The sequence below is a fragment of the Suricata suricatta genome, chromosome 7 (assembly GCF_006229205.1).
Source record: "Suricata suricatta isolate VVHF042 chromosome 7, meerkat_22Aug2017_6uvM2_HiC, whole genome shotgun sequence".
In the NCBI taxonomy this organism is placed as follows: domain Eukaryota; kingdom Metazoa; phylum Chordata; class Mammalia; order Carnivora; family Herpestidae; genus Suricata; species Suricata suricatta.
Genome location: NC_043706.1, coordinates 30,828,767 through 30,837,203, shown reverse-complemented (window position 1 = coordinate 30,837,203; position 8,437 = coordinate 30,828,767). Strand labels below are relative to the sequence as shown.

The 8,437-nt window shown below is 43.5% G+C and overlaps 1 long non-coding RNA gene across 1 annotated transcript in view; it reads right to left on the bottom strand.

Annotated features, from left to right (window-relative positions):
• LOC115296238 overlaps positions 1-6,287 on the bottom strand; it is a 21,508-nt gene extending 15,221 nt beyond the window's left edge. The window contains exon 1 of the long non-coding RNA XR_003910797.1: positions 5,960-6,287. This is a non-coding gene — a long non-coding RNA (uncharacterized LOC115296238). The remainder of the gene's footprint in view (positions 1-5,959) is intronic.
• Positions 6,288-8,437: the final 2,150 nt, after the last annotated feature.

Below are 8,437 nucleotides of genomic sequence, written 5' to 3'. Positions count from 1 at the left end.
AAGATGTGGTATATATTCACGATGGAGTACTACATGGCAATGAGAGGGAATGACATATGGCCCTTCGTAGGAAAGTGGATGGACCTTGAGGGTGTCATGCTGAGTGAAGTAAGCCAGGCAGAGAAGGACAGAAACCATATGTTTGCACTCATAGGTCTAGCAGGAAAACAGGAGAGACCTAATGGAGAACCAGGGGGAGTGGAGGAGGGAGAGCGAGTTGGGGAGAGAGAGGGATGCAAAACTTGAGAGACTATTGAATGCTGAGAATGAACTGAGGGTTGAGGGGGAAGGGGGAGGGGGGAAAAGAGGTGGTGGTGATGGTGGAGGGCACTTAAGGGGAAGAGCACTGGGTGTTGTATGGAAAACAATTTGACAAAAAAATATGGAGAAAAAAAAGTTCCTTTTATCTTCTTTCTTTCTGTTGAGGCCTTCATCATTGTGTCTGTTTGTTTTTTTTAGTCTTCATTTCTGAAAAAGATTTTATTTCATATTATCTCTTGAGTACTGTAATCATATTTCTAAAATTTTTTAAAAATTATTTTTTTAAATTTTAAAAATGTTTTATTTATTTTTGAGAGAGAGAGAGAGAGAGAGAGAGAGCGTGAGAAGGGGAGGGTCAGAGAGAGCGAGGGAGACACAGAATCTGAAGACAGCCTCCAGGCTCTGAGCTAGCTGTCGGCACAGAGCTCAATGCCGGGCTTGAACCCACAACTGTGAGATCCTGACATGAGTTGAAGTTGAACACTTAACCAACTGAGCCACCCAGGTGCCCCCAAAATTATTATTTTCTCGTTTGATAAATTTGCCATGTTATATTTTATACATTTAAGGTATACGTATGTTATTTTGATACACTTATATGTTGTATGATTGCCATTGAAGCAATATTTAGTACATCTTATAATATTGTTTCTATATTGAGATTTTCTAAGTATGATTTATGTTGTTATTTCATATCTTTTAACACTTTCTTAATGACATTTAGTTCGTTTTGAAATAGATTATAGCTTAAAGTTTTTGGTAGCATGATTTTTCTGATGTCCTTTCATTGTCCGTAAGGATTTTATTCTCTTCCCATTTATACTAACTTTGTAGAAATTACACTTTCAGTCCTTTTCTGTGGTTCTTTTTATATGGAATCAATCTTGAGTTTTAGAAGGAAGCATACTTCGGGATGTTTACCCACTCCACAGAGCTCTTTCTTCTGTTTTTTTACATAATGCTGAAAAATATGGCAGCTTGCTTGGGAGAGTTCCAGACTGTTTTCATCCCTCACTTTGAGCTTCTTTTTCTTCCTTATTTCTGCCTGGCTCAATTTGGATTCCACTACTTGCAGTGTTTTGCTCAGGGGGAGGCCCAGCCTTGGAAAAGTTCCTAGATGGTCAGTTTAGACAATTCTTAGGGGTTAGACGGCGCCATCTCCCTCTACCCTTTCCTGGGGACCTTGTGTCGGACTGCTGCGGCGGGATTGCGCAGGCTCCCCAGTTTCCTCTGCGCCCGAGTACCGGTGTGCCGTGTTTTTCAACGAGTATCTGTTGACTGTTTGGGATTTATCGTATCTGCAGACATGGCAAGTGCTTGGGTGTTTCCCCCAACATTCTCTGCCACAGGCACTTATTACAGGAGGATCTTGTGACTCTTAGTGGATTGTCCCCCACCAACTTGTATTTAGAGGACATGGATGTACCTTATCACCTAGGTTTTCAGAAATATAAATACAGTTTTAAAAATTAAATTTCATTTTGCTATAATTATATAAGATATATATAAGAAATAATATAGAGATCTCATATATCCTTTATCCAATTTCCCCTAAAGATAACTCCTTATAAGTGATAGTAAACTGTCACAGTCTGAATAGTGACCTTGATTTAGTGCAGGTACAGTCCATTTCCGTCACCACAGTGTCCCTCATCTGCCTTTTAACAGCCACACCCACTTCCCCTTTCACTCCTTCTTTAACTCCTGGACCCATCAATGCATTTTCATTTCTATAATTTTGCCATTCCAAAAATGTTATATAAATAGAATCATACCCTATGTAATCTTTTGGGATTGGATTTTTTCCCCCCAAATAATTCCCTGTAGATTCATCCAGGTTGTTCTGTGTATCTTTGTTTTTATTGCTGGGTGGTATTACTTGCTATGCTGTCAGCAGAGAGCCTGATGTGGGCCTCCGACCCACAGACTGTGAGATCGTGACCTGAGCTGAAGTCGGACAATTAACCAACTGAGCCACCAGGCGCCCTTGAGAAGCATGTTCTGACATAGAGGCCACCACAACCAGAAAGGCTTAAGTGATTTAAAATGGTATGATATTTTAGCTTTGGTATTTGTGTGTTTTTTGCTAGTATATGAAGTACAATTGATTTTTTTTTGTTTATCTTGTATCTATAACTTGCTGAACTCAGTTTTTTAGTGCTAGTGGTTTATATGTATATTCATTAGAATTTCTGTGTAGACAATCGTATCTTCTAAAAACAGAAACAGTTTTAATTCTTCCTTTATAATCCACATGCTTTTTATTTTCTTCTTTGCTGCTGCACTGGTTAGAAGTCCCGGCACTGGTGAACGAAGAGTGGGGAGTGGCCATCCTTGCCTGGTCATCGTCTTGGTGGGGGAGGGGAGCGGGAAGCGTGCGGGCTTTCACCACTAAGTATGTTGGCTGCAAAGTTTTTGTGGATGCTGTCTACCAAGTGGAGGAAGTTACTTTATGTTCTTAGAAAGCATTTTATCCTAAATGAACATTGAATTATGTAACCTAGTACTCTAGATATGCACAGTATTAACTTGGATTATACATTTTTACAGCTACCTTTTCTAATGGTTGTCAGATGAGCTATATTCATTCCATTTAATGCCTACAAACATCTTTGAACATGAACTCTATGTCATACATATATTTGCTCCTTTTCAGGTTTCAGCACAAATTGATACCCTTTCAGCTACTTAAACACTTCCTGTGGTCTATGCCTCATAGTTTTAGTTCTGTGAGGAGAGTGCACCGACGTTTGATTCCCGATTGTATTCCTGGGCATTTTTTCCTTAAACATGTGTGTGCACCTGGATCCATAATATTTACATATTCTCTGTTACCAGGGATACATCTCATGTGTTAGAGCATCTGTTCCTGGAGAGTTCTGCTGGGCTGTGTTGTCTTTAAGACAAATCCTCCATGTTATCTGAGGTCAAGCGCACATTTAGGGTTAATCAGGTGGATGTACTCTCCATTAATAGAGCATTCAAAAGGGATAACGGGGTTACACTTTAGGAATACACTTTGGTTTATTATCTAGACGCTTGTATCGCACATCTTCTGTTAGAGTTTATTTCTATCTCTGGCAAGTTTTTCTTTTCTTGCCAGAACTTGCAAATTTCTTAGTTTGCATAACTTACTGTCCTCTAGAGTGACTGACATTTCTTAGTTTCTTAGTATATTCTATCAAGTGACATTAGAGTTGTTTAGAGTTAATATAATGAACACTTAGAGTCTTGTCTTATTTCACTTTCTTTGCTGTTGTGCAGAAAGGGAGAAGGCAGGTTCTATTTCCCTTGCTGATAATCTGTGAACCCTTCTGAAGTCACACAATTGCAATGATAATTTAGCAGAAAATGTTAACATTTTAACTCAATATGATTAGTTGAATTTGTAGCAAACAAATTCTGATATAGGATGTGTATTCTGAAATATTTAACATTAACTGTATGCAATTCTATAAATCTCACAAATATGGTTATTTACTTTTTTTGAAGAGGATTAAAAATGCAAAGTAATAGAGTTTTCACCTTGGAAAGCAGAAATAAATTTCTTCCCTCTTTTTAATTTCCTTGAGTATTTTAATATTTTAGACTCATTTCACCTTTTTAAAGCTTTAAACATTTGAAAATGTTTATTTATTTATTGTTCTGAGAGAGAGAAACAGAGTGTGAGTGGGGGTGGAGCAGAGAGAGAGAGAGAAAGAGAGAGAGAGAATCTGAAGCAGACTTCAGGCTCTGAGCTGTCAGCACAGAGCCCCCGATGCAGGGCTCGAACCCATGGACCACAAGATCATGACCTGAATCAAGTGGGACGCTTAGCCCAGGGAGCCACCCAGGTGCCCATAAATTCATTTAACCTTAAAAAAAAAAGTTATAAATAGACATAGTTTAAAATGTCAGGTATTTGTATAAGGTTTGTAATGAACAACAGCAGACCTCACTGCCACTCCATTTTCCCTTTCCAGACACAGACTTTATTAGGTAGTCCCATTTTACAGGTGAGAAAATAGAGGCTTAAAGAGGTTCATGAACAGCTAAGTTCATATGGGTAGGAAGTGATGCAGCTATGATAAGAACTCAAATCTGACCCCAGAACTTGATCTCTGAGCTATATTGCTTCTCAATTACAAGATGAAAGAATTACTTTCCTGATGGGGGGGGTCATCAGGCAAGCTGAGGGCAAAGTACAGGCTAACAGCACCCCCCGCCCCCGGTGGGAGATGTGTGATATTCCTTAGACACTCCTGGATGCCCAAGAACAAAGGCAAATGAAAAGTTAAATGCCCTTACTGCTTACATCCCATTGACAAGTCCCTGAAATAGGCAGAGTGACCTTTCTTTAGGAGCCCAGCTGCCGTGATGATGACAGTTCATTAGGGGCAAAAGGGAACCTTGGCTTAACATTATCCTGACCCTCCAGGATCCTGTGAGTCTCCTTAAGCACATTGAAATCCCTTTGCACACCTCCTTTATCTTTAACCCCCAAGTATATGTTGGCAATCGTCCTCCAAGCATACGGCCCCTAATATACATCTGAAGGGTCTCATGAGGTTTTACTAAACAGTAACAGAGGACGTTTTCCTAACAACAGCTAGTCCCTTAGAGTTCCAGAGGCCTTGTTTCCAAAGTTCCCCAGAGGCTTACGCTGTCCCTAACCCCCTCCCAACTTGCAAGCGTACAGTCAGTCACCCCTCACAACCCTGCCCTGGGGCAGCTCGTTCTGCCCACGGGTCCCGTCCTCGTGCTTTAATACAATCATGTTTTTGTACCAAAGACACCTTCAAGAATTCTTTCTTGGCCATTGGCTCTGAACCCTACCATCACCCCCAAACCCATCATTCCTATTTCTGCTGTAACAAATAATCACAAGTTTAGGCTTAACACAAATGGATTATCTGGCAGTCCTGGAGGTTACAAGCCTGAAATAGGTCATATGGGAGTAATCAGGGTGTCAGCAGGTCTGTGCTCCTTCTGGAGGCTCTAGAGGCGAATCCTTCCTGCCTTTTTCAGCATCTCAAGGCCACCTTGGTTTCTTCACTTGAGCCCGCCCCCCCCCCCCCCCTGCACTCGGACTTCGGGTCTGTTGTCACGTCTCCTTTACTCTCCCACCTGCCTCCTCAGTCAGGCACTTCTGCTTCAAGATAACAATGTCTCCCCGTAGGAGGGACACAGGCTTCATTAACATAGCATAGGATGCCGGTACTGACACTCTAAGTCTGCCTGCCCGTGCAGTATTTTGCCTGCTTTTACATTGACGAAAAACCTATTTTCTAAATATTCATCCTAAACCCTAGTTAAAAAGGACCTGCTGACCCTTGCTGGGAAAGTCCTGGCTTTGGAAATTATTCCCCATGGCCTCCTGGTTTGCTGCAAATAAAGTTTCCTTCTGTGACACTTCACCTGGTGTAGGCTGTGCCTGTAACTCATAAAGGAGCGATCTCGTGTTAGTGGGAGAGGACTTCAACCGCCTCCAGTTTGACCTCAAACGTTCTGATTAAGTTCCTCCTTCCAGCTTGTCTCCTAACTCAGGCAGAAGACCCCGAGGACAGAGCATCCTGGGCTGGGAACCAGAACTACCCCCTCGCCACAACATGAGCTGCCCTGAGCCAGCGAGGCTCCATGCAACTGCCCCCCAGCCCACGAGCCACCTGACCCTCACTGCCCACCTGCACATACCCACCCACCTTTTCCTCGTACAAACCTGGGGGTGCACCTTGGAGACTGTCTTTGAGATGCTAGCGCGCTGTCTTCCTGTGTTGACCTCACTGAAATACATTTCTTTCTTGTTTCACCACCAACTCGTCTCTCTGCCTTTGGATTTTCTCAGCAGCCCTGTTTGGGACTCCGGGAGCCCGTGCTCCTGCACCCTTAAGTCCCAGTTACATCAGTTTGGTTACAGAAGTCTCCAGGGTCCTTTATGTTCTGATTTGGGTGGTAAGCAGCAGCATGGATTACTTGGCGGTGTCTAAATGGGGTGGCTCTCCACTGAAGAGGCCCCTCCCCCAAGTGTGGGGCAACGGTTGGGTGGAAGCCAGTGGCGTGGTAGGTGAGGGAATTCCCGTGGGGCAGAACAAAGGGACGCTCGTTTTATTGACTACGTGGCAAGGGAGCAATGGGCGCGACACAGAGGAGAAGGTGTCTGCCAAGAGGCAGTGGGTGTGGAATACTTGGCAGTGCAGTGGGGGGGCGGGGGCCAGACCGCAGAGGAGAGCTGTTTTCAGTAAGGCAGTGGGTGGGGCTGTTTATCAAGGGGAAGATGAGGAGGTTAGATGATGTATGGAATTCTCTCCCTGGTTTGGTTACCGGTAGTGCCTAGTTGTGAGCAGCCAGCTGGTCATGTAGGGCCTATGGATCTTCAGAGGTGGGTCACCTGACTGGCCTGCTTGTGTCCCCCAGGTGGTCGCTGTAGGCCCTTTCTGCATTCCATTGTTCAAGCCTGTTTGCCTGAAAGCAGCCTCTGGGAACACCAGTCTGACTTGCCTCAGCTGTTAAGTGTTTTGTCCTTAATTTGGAGGCATGACTTTTGACATACAGTCAGTGAAAGAGTTTGGTGTCCCTCTGGTGTCCATTGAAAACCACATGTTCTGCTATTCATTATTGATCGATTGTGCATATGTGATTTCTAAGAGAGTAAGTTTCTACGGCCTATTCCTGGCAGAATTTCCCCTGAAACTGCACTTCTGCCACCTGGTTCCCTAAGGAAGACGTCTTCGTTTTTGTCAGGTTCCGGTGAGCTGTGGTGACTTCATGGGGTTGGGCTGCAGAGTGTGGAACGGGAAAGACAAGAGGGGAGAGGTAGTCCCAGGCCTTCCGAGGGTGGGCGTGGGGCAGAAGGCTCTCCTTATCTACAGCATTCTCAGTAAGGGAGGGGTGAACTGAAGGAAGATCAGGTTTTATGTCAAAATGAGGGACATTGTCACATCAGGACTCTAGATTAACCATTAAAATTCCAGTTGGGAAAAGTTAATAAATTTAACAATCTTTTTTTTTTTTAAACTATCATTGTATTTTATTTTAAAATATTAACTCCGGCATAGTTAACATGCAGTATTATGTTAGTTTCAGGTGTACAATATAGTGATTCAACAAATCTGTACATTACTCAGTGCTCATCACAGTAAATGTGTTTTTAATTCCCTTCACCATTTTCCCCCATGCCCCCCACTCTCCTCCCCTCTGGTAGCTTGTTCTCTATAGTTGATTATGTTTCTTGGTTCCTCTCTCTGTCTGTTTGTCTGTCTGTCCCTCTGCTTCTTTGTTTTGTTTCTTAAAAGATAGTTATTATCTTAAACTTGAATCCGGTTTCGTTTTGCAACAATAGGAGTCAGGGCTCTGAAGGATGTAATGTGGCCATTTGACCACAAGATGGCGATCGAGATCAAAATTTAAGTTGATTTTTGAACTTCCTGTGTGGAGGGAATCCCCTGGAAAACTGGCGTTTTCTAAGGGACTTTCCCTGTGTAGCCTTTGTGTCTCCTTCCTTTCTAACATCATGTCATCTGCGGGGCTCTGAATGGAGCGATGGAGGCAAGGAAATCCAGGGAAGGGAGAAGAGAGGCTAGAGACTTCAGCCCAGCGACAGAAGCTCTCTTGCTTGTCCCCTCACTGCTTGTCTTCTTTACCGCAAGTCTCCCTCTTGGACAGTCACCTTTATTGCAGAAGTCTGCAGCTGTAGCAATAGGGAGCTGGGTCACAGACGAATGTGATATACTGTGAAATGGTCTTATGGATATGAAACAAGATCTGGCTAAATAAAACTTAGGAGTTAATGAGAAGCAAGACCATTTGGCAAATTGGCTATTCAGTGACTTCAGGGCCCAGGCCAGTCTCCCAGTCACCATGAGTAGTCCCTAGGTCTAGTGTTGCCGCAAATACTTGGAGGCCAGGAAGAGACCAGCGACATGCACTTGGGGAGTCAGAAAAGACTGTTTATTCATCTCTAAAGGCTGATCTTAAAGGCAGTGGCCTACTTTTATGCCTGGTCAGATTCCGAGTACTTGGAACCTTCTCTGGGCTGCACAGGTGGGCGGGATCGCAGGGGCTCAAGGAAAAAAGTGAGGGGCATTTATTGGTTGTGCTACACAGGCAGTAGGCTGATCAAGAGGCAAACAAGACTAAAGAAGCCAAAGTGTGCAAGGGGAGTATCTGGCCTCGGACATCTGGCTGGCCTTTTTTTTTT